This window comes from Talpa occidentalis, unplaced genomic scaffold, assembly GCF_014898055.3.
Source record: "Talpa occidentalis isolate TD23 unplaced genomic scaffold, MPIMG_talOcc4v2.1 talOcc4.15, whole genome shotgun sequence".
Taxonomy (NCBI): Eukaryota; Metazoa; Chordata; class Mammalia; order Eulipotyphla; family Talpidae; genus Talpa; species Talpa occidentalis.
The window spans coordinates 34,541,487-34,557,873 of NW_023601543.1; positions in this window are offsets into that span (position 1 = coordinate 34,541,487).

The following is a 16,387-nucleotide window of genomic DNA, read 5'->3' on the forward strand; positions in this document are numbered from 1 at the left end:
CACCCAGATGTGAATGTCCCAAATTCTCATTAGTAGCTTAAATTTAACTGACTGCTGGGTCCTCCACCCTCATTAGCTAGCTCTACGCATGGAGAAATCATTATTTTCTTAAACTCACTGAGAAGTCTATCGGAAACCACAGGAGAGGGCCCCAGCTCCTGCACTTCCCATGCATAATCTCAGATGTTCCCTTTCTCAGTCATTCTGTCAGGTAGATGAATGCCTCTTTACTGACCATAGATGTATAGCACAGGTTTAACTGACTGCCTGCAGGCTGGCCTTCAAAAAAAGACTATATTCAATTATAACACTCAATCTATTAGGTTAAGGTTTACCAGTTGTCTGGGAGGCTGCATTAGACGTGCTTTAAATCTCTCCCTTCTGACCAATGTAGGCCCCACTGGTGGGGCCTCAACTATTGTAAACAATTCTTGCTTTCCAGGGACATCATGTGTTCTCCCTGAACTTCTTATATGAAAACCAGGTATTAACTTAACTCTGCAGAAAAGGTGATTTGCACCTTAATTAATGATAATTATAAAATACCTTTGAGTATTAAGGAAACTGCACTTCAGTAACCTCAACTCACTGGTAAAAGTTTTTACAGCAGATAGAATTGTCCTAGATTTCCTCTTTATGAACCAAGTTGCATTCTCTACAATCAAATCCTATCCTAACTGTGTTAGCACCTTGGAGCAAGTAAAAAGGTCAATAAAAAATACTACTTAAGGATAAACTCACTTGGTTTTAGGAGCGGACTAAGTGTATGATATTTATAGCCCCCTCTTAAATTCATATGTTGAAGTCCTAACCCCCAATGAATGTTACAGTATTTGGAAATAAGAGATTTACAAAAATAATTAAAGTTAAATGAGGTCATAAGAGTGCAGTCCTTATATGAAAAGATCAGTGTCCTTGTGAGAAAAGACACCAGAGATCTCCTGTTCTTACCCATCACCATTTGAGCACACACTTGAGGGAAAACTGTGAGAGGATTCAGTGAGAAGGCAGTCATCTGCTAGTCAGGACGAGAGCTCTCACCAGAAACTTAATTGGCTGGAACATCAATGTTCTAGTCACCAGACTGTGAGAAAATAAATTTCTGCCATTAAGTCATCCAGTCTAGGGTATTTTGTTATAACACCCTAAGCAGAATAAGATACTTTCTAAGGTAACCTGATGGGTTATGGTATTTGTTCAACTGGTAAATTCAGGGATTTGAGATTGGGGAAGGCAGATAGTTGAAGGCAATTTGAAGTTTGGTTTTATCCTTATATTTGGTGCCCTAATGATAGCAATTAATACGACATAAAACAAATTGATTCTAACCTTGTTAATACAGTGGTACACTGATAGGGAAATTTGACAGATGCCAAAGATGTGTTGAGATAGGTGTTGTTAGGGGGCAATTTACCATGGGTCTCTTGAGTGCAGAGGTAATAATCCTTTTTAGTTCAGGATTATTTTTTTTTTAAGGATGTTGGTAGACATCCTTAAAAACATGTTGATGAACAGCTTTGGGGTCTCCTTGGTGGCGCAAGGGGTTAAGTCTCAGCACTATTAAGCTATCAGCAGCCACTGCCAGCAGGAGTGTGATCCCAGGCCAGGGAGCTAACCCACATATGGCTCACTAGACCTCTCCTGTCTCACCCGCTGCTCCCCTCACCAGTGTATTTTAGTAGATCCTCCTGTTCTGTTCCCCACTCTGACTCTGGTGAATCCTCTTACAACCTCGCACCTCTGGCCTATACCCTAGCTCTTGTATGCAAATAAATAAATCTTAAAAAAAAAAAAAAAAGAACAAACAGCTTTGGAAGATAGATCTGTCTCCCCTCACAAAAAGAGACAAATCTGTTCCCCCATTCACAATAATAAAGGTAATGGCCTCCTCCAGGGAAAAGTTCCAGCAACCTGTTTCCTACAACCTATTATAAAAGATTCTGATTCTTTAAGCTCCAGGTTCCTCAGCTGTGATTCAAATATACTATGTGTACAGCACCTGAGTATGCTTCTTTCCACCACCTCCTTAGTCAAGGGGAACCTATATGAATATGAATTTCATGATGCTTGCTAAGCCATGAACAATAAAGTTACTTGAATCTGACCCAGGAGTCTCATGTCTTTTGTCTACACTCTTGAAACTGTGAGAAGCTGGAAGCCTCCCTGGTGTTGCAAGGGTTTAAGTTGCAGCACTATGAAGCTAGTTGCAGCTACTGCAGCACCACACGAGTTCGATCCTGAGTTCGATACCCAGCTGGCCAGGGAGCAACCCACATGGTGCAGCAGACCTCTCCTGTCTCACCCGCTGCTCCCCTCAGCAATGTATTTTAGTCAATCCACCTGTTCTGTTCTCCACTCTGTCTCTAGTGAATCCTCTCACCCCCACACTTCTGGCCTGTACCCCAGCTCTTGTATGCATAAAAAAATCTCTTTTTAAAAAAAAAAGAAACTGTGAAGCTAACTCATTAACTTCCAAGTGCCTGACAGTTCCTGAGAGTAGCTTGTCTTATTCTTTGTACAAACTGTGTAATTTTACATACACAAATTATTTAATCATTCTTTGTTTTTTGAATATTAGGGTGTTTCGAGTCCTTTGTTACTACCACAATGTTGCAGTGAATATCTTTTTTTTTTTAAGATTTATTTATTTATTTATACAAGCACTGGTTACAGTCAGAAGCACAGGAGGGTGAGAGAATTCACCAGAGCCAGAGCAGGGAACAGAACAGGCAGACTGACGAAGTACACTGCTGAGGGGAGCAGCGGGAGGCAGGAGTGGTCTGCGTGCCATGTGGGACCCTCGCCCGGCTGCCGGGGTTCGAACTGGCACTGCAGAGGCTGCGGATAGCTTCGCAGCCCAGCGCTCAACTGCTGCGCCACTGGGGTGGCCCTATCTTCGTACACATGTGTGGATGTTCTCTGTAGAACAGAGATTCTTATAATAGAAGTATGTTGTTCATATATATTAATTTATGTGCCAAAAAATTGTAATCAGTTATACTTCTGTCAATGCTTCATGAGTATATCCGTGTGTCTGTAGTTAAAAAAATGCCATGGTGTGTTAAATTTAATTTTCTGATTACTTGTTTTAAATTTAATTTCCTGATTTCTTATATAAATATTCTTTTCATGTACATGACATATTTTCTATCTGGTAGTTTTATTTTTATTGCATTATAAAAACTACTTATTTATATGAATTTTAGTTTTCTTTGTTGTATATTGTGAAAACAAGTGTTCCAACTATATAACTTGTCATTGAGTTATGCTATTGGTGTTTCAGTTATACAAAGATTTAAACATTTTATAGTCAAATTAGTCAATTGTTCATTGTGGTTGGTTTTCTGTCTTGTTTAGGAATGCCTTTGGTACTCTAAATTTATTTACCTACAAGATATCCTAATTTCTTCTACTAATTATCAGTTTTTATTGTTCTTAAAAGAGACATTAATTGCAACAGACCACAAGCCTTTAGTAAATATGTTCCATGTCCAACTATTATACACTCAAAGTCATATCATTTATAACCTGTTAAATACCATCTGCTACTTCCTTACTTTTAGTTAGTAGACCACGTTTATTTAAATGTAAAAATATAATATTCTCTATGAATTTATATAACATGTTCTCATCAGGGCAATGGAAATTACATTTTCTCTTTCATAGAGACATTCCAAAATTGACCCCAAATTTACTTTGCAATTATTTTTAGATGATCATAATAGAGCCCAAGGAAGTGAAAATTCTTGCTCAAGGTCATAAAAAGGAATCTTTCATGAGGCTAAAACGAATAGTCCCAGTCAGTGTGTGTGTGTGTGTGTGTGTGTGTGTGTGTGGTGTGTGTGTGTGTGCGTACGTGCGTGCACGCAGGCGCGCACATGTGTATCCTCACTGAACCACATTGGCTTGCAATTGAAGCCAAAAAAGGAAAATGTTTATAGAGAAATATGTGTGAATGTTACAGAAGAAAGATTTTAATCAAAATTATGTATTTAATCTCCCCACTTCCGTTACCCAGCTGGAATCTGAGTTCTTCCACATTCTACTGTTTTGGGTGAGAACAGCTGTTCATGATGACATAGGCAGTCTTCTCCAGTCTTCTGCTTCAGGCAGCAGTTTATGTCTTTCTCTTTGAAATTAGCTGGGACCATTTTAAGCATTTTCCTGTTTCCTCTAGGCACATGTAATACCAGGATAAGGATTACAACATCTGTCCTTCCAAAGATTATGTGACATTTTTACAATGTTTTCTTGATTATTTGAGGGCCAGCAAATTAAGATGGTAAGAAGAGAAGTTTGCAGCTAGATTGGATCAAGACAGAAAATCAAATTAAAATGGTCAATGTTTATAGTGGAGAGAAGGAAAAGAGCACTTGGGGAGAGGCAGTGAGATTTTGGACCAAAATGGTTCTGCTTGGCGAAGGAAATACAAAGTGCCTACAGGATTTAACTTGGTAGCTAATAAACACCTTGAAGAGAGTATTCCTGAGCTGGGTTGGTGAAGGAATCTGCTATGCTCTGGATTTTCTTACAGCACTAATTCCTCTAAGGAACTTTTCCCCCCATTCAGGCACAGAGACCCCATTCTAATGAAGTGTACCTGTTCTAGTCAGCCTGCTGTTTTTCCTACCTGGCCCCACTTGGAAAAACCTATTATTCCCAATTGCTGATATTTTTACAATGGTGGAAAAGGCAGAGACCTCTGGAAGTCTCCTCAGGGAGAATTAATTTTCTGAAAGCAGATAATTGCATAAAAGAGGGAAGGACATGGAAATAATATCAGAAAGAAGATTTTGGTGATGTTAGAGAAGGAAAACATAAGACAACCACAGAATATAGAAAGAATTCCATGCAGAAAATAAAAGTATAAAGTCTTTCAACACACACACACACACACACACACACACACAAAGAGAAAGAAAATAAATCAAATTGTTGCCAAGTTAATGGTGGGAATTAAAAATAATACTTTGGGATATAAGACATTCAAATTTAATAATATATTCCTGGGAACCTGTATAAGAAATACTTGTTCCTAAAATAATAATGCAAATGCCCTTGCAAATAATGCAATAAAGTGTATGCTATAGTACAGAGCCACATTATGGAGTAGGTGATGCCATTTGCCCTTTCTCATTTCACCTGTTAGTGTTCATTCCTCAACCTTTGTGACCTGAGTCCTGTTAGTCCCTTTGTCACAGGGTCCAGCCCTCATCTGGACACCAGTTATTTCCCACTATAGATCTATAGGATTGTGTCCTTCCTCAGCAATGTACACTTTAAAAATTCTTGCTCAGCATTCAAAAGTCAAAATGTCTATGGAGCCTTCCTTAACCTCCTCTCTTCACAGGGAGGATAATTATTTCCTGGTCCTGAGCTGAGTGTCCATTATTGTACTAATAACACTGTACTATTATTATTTGGCACTTTCTTTGTCTCTTCCACTAGATTGTGTCTTCTTCGATGGTAAAGTTCTCTTATGATTTTTGTTCTTTGATTTTTGTAAACCTAGGACCTATGGCAGTACCTTAAAAAGAGTAGAAACTTAGAAATTGTTATTCATTTACATTATTATTAGCTATGATTTACGTTTTTTCTCTCTTGAGTTCTCTCCCACATAGATGCTATTTAGAATTCTGATCTTGTCTGCTGTGCAAGTTTGATGTGGTAGTATGGCCCAGATAATTCGGCTCTGCTTCTCTGTAGTCTTTATTTCTGATAAAGGGCACTTCATTTTATCAGACAATGTCTAAGTCTTCTTTCTCTCTCCTCTCTATTATACTCTATTCTTTTCTTTAATGACTCTTTTTGTGAATCACTTGGTAGATTACACCAACTACTTGATCGCTAAAAGTGTTTTTGCTTACACATGATAACATCACTTTTCCATTTTATTGTATGTGTATATCTCACATTATAATCCAAGGATTGAGAATGAATACATGTAGAAATACTTGCAGCAGGGCCTCCCTGGTGGCTCAAGGGGTTGATACGCAACCAATGAAGCTCTCCGCAGCCACTGCAGCACAAGTTCGATCCCCGGCCAGGGAGCTAGCCATATGGTGCAGCAGACCTCTCCTGACTCGCCTGCTGCTCCCCTCAGCAGTGTATTTCAGTCAGTCTGCCTGTCCTGTTCCCCACTCTGTCTCTGGTGAATCCGCTCACCCACCACACCTCCAGCCTGTACCCCAGTTCTTGTATGCATAAATAAATCTTTAAAAAAATAAATATAATTGAAATTAGTAATACTTGCTGCAATGCCATTTTAGCTGTGTTGATTTCTATCATGTGAATTGCATGAGAAAATTTTTTTTTTTTTTTTGGTGGGACTCTCGCCTGCGGCCGGGGAATGAACCGGCGCTGCCGAGGCTGCGGGCAGCCTCGCAGCCCAACGCTCAACCGCTGAGCCACCAGGGGAGGCCCTGAATGAGAAAAATTTAATGAGATGCATTGTTAAATATTTTTCACTACAATCAATAAAATGAAAATATGAGAGTACACTTATAATTAAATGAACTGATTTTTATTCTTCGTATTAAGGGAGAGAAGAAAATTTTTATAAATGACTATCATTACCAACTCTTTCTTATAGCACTGGGTATAGTGATTACAGAAAGTTCTAGTTTTTATGTGTTTCATACTATTGTACATACTGTCCATGCTGGTACTTCTGAATTTCTAAGTATATAAAATAGAGACTGCTCCAAATTCATATAGCTAATGGTAATGGTTAACCCCTGGGTGGTTAGTCATAACCATTGGAATATTTATTATTCACATATTATAGAAATATTCTGTGTCTTCCCGTTATTCCAGGCCTAGTTCTTCTCTGGCCACCAACTAATTTTCATTATGATGCCAAGAGATAATGTCTTAAGGATTGTTTCTCAGTTATACCTTGCATGAGAATTAACCCTAAGACTTTTAGTAGAAAGCAAATCCGTGAGTCTGACACCAGAACTACTGAATCAGAATATCTGGAGGTATGGTACATAATTTTCCTCTTTAATAGGTTTCCCAGATGATTCTGTTTAAAAAAAAATTTTGAACTACTGGTCTATGAGATTTTCTTTCCTAACGTCATGAAGAATTAAAGTTGTATGCTCCTAGTGATAGGTTAATAGGTGCCCTGTCTAAAAATTGGGAAAATAATTGTTTAGGGAATTAGATGATCCTTTCCATTATTTCACAAATCTATCCAATCATATAAAAAAATCATGCTTAAGATGATCAAAATACTGTGTTAGACACAGTATGCTTGTTTACAATGCACAAATGCATGCTTATGGAAGCTAAAAAAATGACTATGTTCCAATATATACATGCAATAATTTTTTTTTTTAAAGATTTACTTATACAAGCACTGGGTACAGTCAGAAGCGCGGGAGGGTGAGAGAATTCACCAGAGTCAGAGCAGGGAGCAGAGCAGGCAGAAGGACCGAAGCACACCGCTGAGGGGAGCAGCGGGCGGCAGGAGAGGTCTGCGCGCCTTGTGGGACCCTCCTCCAGTGGCCAGGGAGCAGCCGGAGATCGAACTGGCGCTGCAGAAGCTGCAGACAGCTTCGCAACCCAGAGCTCAACCGCTGTGCCACCGGGGTGGCCCACATGCAAGAATTTTTAATGTAATGAACTAATTTTGTTCATAATAAATAACTAGTCTCAGTATGCAATTGCTTCCAAGATAAGTGGCTTAAGATCCACTGTTGAAAATGACATCATGTTTGGTAGACATTTCCCAATACTTGACTGGCTTATTGATAACCACCCTATACAACAGGCAGTTTTCTTCAGTTAACTAGGATTAGGTTTTATAAACAGCCAGGTTTGCAGAGTTCACCAGGAGTAATACTGCTCAAGTTTCATTAATGTCTTTCATGAGTTTTGTTTTATAGATAAATAAAATTTTTGGTTAAACCCTATTTAAAAAATAACCAAGTTGAAAATAATGAAGAAATGCACTATGATACAAAATGTTTTTCATTATGGGATGAAGCAGACCTCCTCTGGTCCTTCCTGGAGGTACAACCTTGGCTTGCATTTGTAAAACACAATTTCTGTGAAATCCTCTTCAGGTAAGTGTCCTCAGTTGTTTTGAGGCTTTAGACACTGCCTTAGTTTAGTTGATTATTAAAGCATATCTCCCTATATCGACAAAAGCAATATAGGTTAGCTTGCTCCTGGATTTGCCAGAGAATATCAACTGACAGTTTTTATCATGAAATGCATGTCAAAATTTTTAGATGAGAGAGTATCCCTGGAAAATTGCCTAAAAGAACTAAAGGCAATCTACTCTCTAGGTAACCTTCAATTTGATTTTGGTTTAAGATTGACCTGGAAAATATTGTTTGCTTCATTACCTACCTTATCTAGTTCCAAACATAGACAAACTTTCTTTTATGGAAGTAGAATTAAGCTTAGTGTTATAATACTATTGTTACACATTCAGAGATAATATAAAATGTTGGTTGTTGTATTTAAAGCTCCAAGGACAGTATTTACCACATTATAGACTAAAATATACATGAGGAATCATAGACGTTACTGTCTCATTTTTTTTTCCCTGAAGATAATTTGAATTTTCTTGAGCTTTCCTTTTTTAATTTATGGACAGGTAACAGGTTACATTTCTTTCTACACCTTACCACATGCAATTTTGCTACAATCTCTTCTCCCAATAATTAGTACTTTATTAATCTTTCTAGTTTCTTCACCATTTCCCAGTTTATTTAAGGAAAGTTTTGTTATACTAGCCATATTTGTGTATATTCTGTTAACTACACTGTATTATATAAAAGGTGTCATATAAACAAATATAGTAATCATGAAACTGATCTTACAGAAAAACAATTTTTTTAATGGTTCTGAAATCTTTTGGTATTAGAAAAAGGCTAAGATAAGTATACCAGTTCTCTAGGCATCTAAGTAGAACAAATATGGAAAGAGGGCCTCCCTGGTGGTGCAAGGGGTTAAGACGCAACCTATGAAGCTATCTGCAGCCACTGCAGCATGAGTTGTATCCCCAGCCAGCCAGAGGGCTACCTGTACGGCACAGCAGACTTCTCCTGACTCACCCACTGCTCCCCTCAGCAGTGTATTTCAGTCAGTCTGCCTGTTCTGTTCCCCGCTCTGTCTCCGGTGAATCCTCTCACCCGCCCCCCATCTCTGGCCTGTACCCCAGTGCTTGTATGCATAAATAATAAATCTTTAAAATAAATAAATAAATAAATAAAAATAAAAAATAAAACAAATATGGAAAGATATTATTTCCTATACCCACCATAAATCCTCATGAGCACGACAATATTTAGATTGGGAGACTTATGATTTACGGACTAGGAATTAATCTTAAATACATTTTTTTTCTTTGATATGTATCCTGAGGAAAAAAGTGGAGAAGGACACCTCTGTGGGCTGGCTGTGTTTCTTTTTTTTTAAGATTTATTTATTTATTTATACAAGCACTGGGTACAGTCAGAAGCACAGAAGGGTGAGAGAATTCACCAGAGCCAGAGAGGGGAGCAGAGCAGGCAGAGGGACCGAAGTATACTGCTGAGGGGAGCAGCGGGCGGCAGGAGAGGTCTGCGTGCCATGTGGGACCCTCGCATGGCAACCAGGGATCAAACTGGTGCTGCAGAGGCTGCGAGCAGCTTCGCAACCCAGCGCTCAACCGCTGTGCCACTGGGGAGGCCCCTGGCTGTGTTTCTTGTGTGCAAAGTGGAATCTTTCTGTTTTCTAACTTTCATGAACGCTTGTTTTGGGCACTCCTGAACTTAGCCTAACTTAGTGGGTCTATTACTAAAGTCTAGTCAAAAATATTGCTGAATATTTGCTCCTAACTTCCTGGTGAAAATAACTGCCTTCCTCTAAGCCTCCTTTTGACAATACAACTGCTTGTTACACATTCTAGTATAAACAGAGAGACCACTGGCCAATCATAATCACTAAAGGGAAAATGATTCCCAAGAGTGGCATGATGTGAAGACATAAAGTATAAACATTATGATAAGGACCATATTAGAACTGAAACTCCCTCTGCAAATCTGCTTCATCTCAGTAAGTCTGTTGTAGATGCAAGTTACATATATCTTATAAATTGGTATTTGCCTTTTTTTCTGTATGTATTCCTGGAAAGATGTTAATGCATCCTTGATCATTAGGTAATTTTTCCTTTAATAATATGGAGAAAATGCTTTCATTTTTTCTTCAAGACATTGCATCCCGCCAAAATGTATTTTGGCAGTTACCCAGTAAGAACAAATGTATACAACTGAGACTAAAAAGGAATTTAAAATGGGGTTTGGGGGAGGGAGAGGGAGGCTCCTGGAAGGAGTATTCTTTCTGATTCTATTTAATTTTATTTTTTTAAAAAAAATCACACATCCAAAGACACATAAAATTTCAAACCATGGAAGTGGATGAACTCAGAACAAGAATTTTTTATTAAACAGAACAGAGGGCACATGACAGCCTTTTCAATATGCTTGCCTTTCTACTAACCTCCACATGACATATACCTTTTAATGAGAAATAAGTGTGTGTTGCTTTTGTTGCAGATCAGAGATCTAAGACAGAGTAAGACTGATTTCTTTGTTACTAAAGATATAAAATCGAAGGTGATTCTGTGTCATTATCACCTATGGCTCATTAAGAATAGGCTGTCTGAGGCACTATTCTTAAGGTGTACTTCTTACAAGGATAGACTCCTCAGGATTTTAGAATCCCAAATGAGGTTATGCAGTACCTCACTCGGGTACTCTTTTTCTTCCTTGAGGTAACAGTGGTTATAACATTATGTAAGTTTCAGGTGTACAACATTATAATTCGACATCTTTACGCAAAACAGCATGTTCACTACCAAAAGAGCAGTTTCCATCCATCCCTATGCAGTGGATCAATTGATACCCTTTGTTTTCTTTGTTCACTTTTTAAAAAATTTCATTGTCTTTTGTTTTTCTGACTTATTTCACTTATCATAGCACCTTCAAGGTTCATCCATGTTGCTGCAAATGGCAAGATTCAATCTTATTTATGATAGAATAATATACCATTCTTTATATGCTACATCTGTATCCATCTGTTAATGGACACTTAGGTTGTTTCCAGATCTTGGATAGTGTAATTATTGCAATAATGAACATAGGAGTGCTTATGCCCATTTATATTAGTGGTTTTGTATAATTCAGACAAATATACAAAGGTAGAATATCTGGATTACACATCATTTCCATTTTTAATTTTTGAAGAATCTTCAGATTGTTTTCAAAAAAGCTTTCAGGCAGCCTTAACTGAGAATATCACGCAACAATGAGGACTTTTTGTGATAATAGTAAAAGATACACTATAGAATAAACTATTATTAGCCAGTCATACATTTTATTATCTTAGTATTAAAATAAATTATATCTCAACCGTGAGTCTAATACAAATTGTTTCTCCTCACTAGGGAATTGAATATTTTGGTATGAGTAATGAAACTGTTTTGCGGCATACCTGCTTTTTTCTCCTTCATTTTTCCATTTTGCAAGATCTCGGCCATATTCTATTTGAATACCGATTCATACCTTACAGGTTTTCAGATCAATCCACATTAGATAAATGAATCTCAGGCACCTCTGGTAACCTCGGGGTTAAATCTCAGTGCTCTCACAGCTGCGCTTGAGTTCTATCCCAGCCAGGGAGCTACCCACATGGTGCAGCAGACCTCTCCAGTCTCGCCAGCTGCTCCCCTCAGCAGCGTATGTCAGTCAATCTGCCTGTTCTGCCCCCAACTCTGTCTCTGGTGAATCCTCTCAACCCCCACACCTCTAGCCTACACTCCAGTTCTTTTATGCATAAATAAATAAATCTTTTTTTAAAAAAAGATAATTGAATCTTCCCTGTTTGCAAATAGCACAAGTTCTAACAGTAACATATGAAGTCATTATGAGTTATCTTTGCATCATTCCATTGATTTATAATATTGCACAAATGTATGCAAATATTAATGAAATTCAGTTTCTCAAAACATTCTTTTCAAAATGTTGGGATGTAACTATTTACTAACACATGGAATATAACATATTGCAGGGGTTAGGTAGACCATGATTAAAGTTAAACAGATGTGCATGTAAATTAACTAACACAGTACCTGCCATATAGTGAGTTCACAAAAATTATGAACTGTAATTAATAGTAATTGTTTCAATAAAATATTCCAAAACTACTTGCTATGTGACTTAGGGTGAGTTTCTTAATCTCTCTGAGCACTAAATTCCTATAATGATATCTACTTGGCATGGCATATAAATGGGACAAGTGGGCATACAGTTAAAATGAAATGACATACAGGAAAGTATCTGAAATATTGTTAACAGACTCTATTGTCAATCAACTTTCTATGCCACATAAAAAGCTAAACAACTTTTTAGCTATGGTATTATGCAATTATTTAATAGTAATTTAATGTGTGATTCATATGCACATCGATAGATCTAGGTGTTTAGTGAACTGTAAGATTGAAGTGAGTTTCTAAGGCAATAAGTATATTGTTACAGTAGATACCACTTTATAGGCAAACTATAGGCAAAACAAATTTTAAGTATAGTCTGTGATGTTTGCTTGATCTTAACTAAGGAAAAAGTGAACAGTAACTGGAGCTTTGCCAAGATCTAAATGTTGATTTAGTTTAGTGTTTTTCTGCCCTGTGTGGTCTAGAATTTTGTCAGAGGGGCTGGGCAGAAATGGGAAGTATACAAATTGCACTGACCTTCTTAAAGTTCTCATGAAGTTGCGAAGATAGGCAAAGTTTGGTCAGGGAAGCTAGCTATGAGATTACTTAGTAACCAAGCATGAGAGAGCAAGATTCAAAGGATAGAGGAAAGGACACTGATTCAGGCTGCAACTTGCCTAGTATTAAATGGCCAGTAATTTTGTATATTTCCACCCTAGTCTACCATTAGATATTTGATTGTCCACTGTGTATTAAATTTGCACTAGAAAAGACTGGAGAAGTAAAAGTCCCTGTCCTCAAAGAACTTATAATTGATTTGGGTTAGTTAAATGTATGCCATTGAAACAACGTGAAAAATAAAAAAAAAAAACATATAATAAAGCATTATAAATTTGGTAATACAAAATATAGGTAGGGATTCGGAAGGGCCTAAGCTTGAGCAATGGAATGGCAAATGAAGAGTTTGTTATAGAGGAAGTGATACCTGAGTTAATTGGTAGAATTTTGATAAACAGAGGGACAAAGGAATGTTTGATCATTTTATTTATGCATTTATCATTTATATATGCCAGGAAGTATTTTAAGCAATGTATTTATTCCTTACAACAAATTTCTCAGCCCCATTTTACAGTGGAGGAAACCGAGGTACAGAGAAGTTCTAAGTGGTTCGTTCAAGGTTAACAGAGATGTGGAAATGAGAATATATAGTCCCTCTAACATGAATGTAAGCCTGACTAGATGTGCCATACATGCACTGGTGTAAAGTAACTGTACAGGAACATGTTATCGAATGCCTTAAAAGTCAAGCAGAGATGTTTGTACTGGCCAGTTGGAATCACTGAAGATTTTTAAACCCAGGAGTAACGTGATGATAATAAGATAAAAAGTAGGGAACGCGGACTAATGGGACAAGTTGTTAAGACGATGAACTTTGTCCAGGGAAACCAGCTAAAAGTTTATTTAGTAAACCAAGGATGAGATAACAAGATACTAGATTAGAGTGTTAGCGGGGAGAAAGAGTCTAGTATCAGGGAAAAATAAAAGGAAAGTAAATAGAATTAAAATGAATGTGAACTTTTAAAAAAAGATTTATTTATTTATACATACAAGACCTGGGGTACAGGCCAGAGGTGCTGGGAGTGAGAGGATTCACCAGAGACAGAGTGGGGAACAGAACAGGAAGACTGACTGAAATACACTGCTGAGGGGAGCAGCAGGCAAATCAGGAAAGGTCTGCTGCACCATGTGGGTAGCTCCCTGGCTGGGGATCGAACTCCTGCTGCAGAGGCTGTGGATAGCTTCATAGGTTATGTCTTAACCCCTTGTGCCACCAAGGAGGCCCATGAATGTCAGCTTTTTAAAAATACTCTTTTTTTTGTAAATTTTCTTACATTGTTGTTCATTTTTGTACAATATTTAATTTCTTCCGTCAGGAGTAGCCCTTGTAATTCTCCCACCACCACATCACCTGTGAACCATCACCATAGTCCCTTGTGCTCTCCCCTCCCATTTTGACTGCATTCCCTCCCCCTCCCCTGCTTTATGCCTCGGATCAATAGTTTGTCTTCAAGTTAAAACAAAATCTCCAGAAGTTTCCTTCTACTAAACCTCCACTCCAAGAAATATTACAAGAAAACTTAAAATCTAACCCAGCAGAGGAATGAACAGCAAAAACTGAATAAGAGAAACTGTTTAATAACCACAGTAGGGAAGAGCAGAAAAAAGAGTCAGGTAACAGTTTCGAACCCTAGTAACCAAGCGGAAGTTAGTTGTATCTCTGACAGAGACAAGAAATTCAGAAAGACACTGTATTAATTATTCTAGTAAATATTCTGCCACACATAACTTTTCCCCCTGTTTCTGCCTGTCATGTTTTACCTCCTAAGTTAGCTTATGGAGTGCAGTTTCCCCAACTTTATTGCACTGGCTTTGGGGATGTGAACCCAGAGTTAGAAGGGACATCCTTGCAAGTACGGCTGTGGGAATTTGCAAAGCTGGAAATGTGACTTTAGGAGCAAGTCGTGTGGTTGCATACCCACACACCATACTACTGGGAAGCTTTGAGCGCATTCTTAATAAGCAGTATTGGGCTCAAATTGCCAATTAAAGCTATGCACTCAGCCAAAGTAGATTTAATGTCCACACCTTTAGTTTGGATTTTTGCCACATTTCACTGTTTTCTTCAGTCTCTTAATTGGTCCATGTTTACTTTTGGATTCATTTTACCCCATGGGTGCCAAAGGCAACTTAGCTATTTGCTCCCAGAAGGTAAAATACTTTGATAAATAGCCACACCTGTGTGGTTTCATTTCTAGCTACATGATGAGTGAAATTAGTTCATTTATAAAATAGGCTTTTAAAATGTGTTTCATAAGTAATATACACTAGAGAATGAATGAGTTAGGGAAAAGGCTCTAAGAACTGCCACTCATTCTATAGAGCACTTAGTAAGAGAAATTCTCCAATGTACAAGCTTCTCCTCCATTCCTCTCTTCCTGTAAGCATGTTTCCCACATCACCTATAATATTTGGAGTACTATATGCCTATCAGTGGCATGATGGGTTTACCTCCCATGCAGAATAGATGATCTTGTGTCAACTGTGCCAATTAATGATTTCAACATATCATTTAATAAATTATTTTTTAAGATTTATTTATTTATGCATACAAGAACTGGGGTACAGGCCAGAGGTGTCGGGGTGAGAGGATTCACCAGAGACAGAGTGGGGAACAGAACAGGCAGATTGACTGAAATACACTGCTGAGGGGAGCAGCAGGTGAGACAGGAGTGATCTGTTGTGCCATATGGGTAGCTCCCTGGCCGGGGATTGAACTCGTGCTGCAGTGGCTGCATATTGCTTCACAATGCTGAGACTTAATCCTTTGCTCCACCAAGGAGACCCTCATTTAATAAATTAATTCATAATAAACAAATAGATGATAGATGATAATAGATAGATTATAGCTGTGTCATAGATAGATAAATAGATAGATGATAAGTAGATAGATATTACAAGGATAAAATGTTTGTCTTATATAGCTAGGTAACTCACATGAATGAAACGGCAGGCACTTGTGTGAAGGCTTTTCCAGAACTGACCTGGGATTGGTACTGTTTGTTCAAAACCAATGGTAGTTATTTCACAGTTTTCTTTTTTCATAGGCTGCTTAAAGAAATACAAGTGAGATGAAAGGCCTATATTTAAAGGTATTCCTGCCTATATCACAAAAGCAAGTATACTTTAAATAAAAATATTTTCTCACTATTTTCTTTTTACACTAGATAATAAAATGAGATTAGTTGTTTCACTTTGATGTTTTCCTTTTTGAGAGTCCACTTGGTTTTATGCCATTAAGTTTTGGTTTCTTCACAGTGACCCATACTGGTTTATTGAGATTTAACAATATTATAAAAAATATATAAGAATATTATGAAGATTCTTATTCACTTATGTAACCGATTATTTACCTGGCTGTAGTTCAGAGTCCCAATTCAAGAAACTGGATATAGATACCTAAGACAAAGAAAAGAAGGAAGCTCAGTAGAATTGGTAAATCCCTCTTGTGATAATAAAACTCAATTTAATAAGTCATGTTTTATATGCTGTTGAAACTAAGAAAATTCCTTGCCCACTTCTGATAAAAGTGAGAGAACAATGTTATTGTTCTAAAGGATT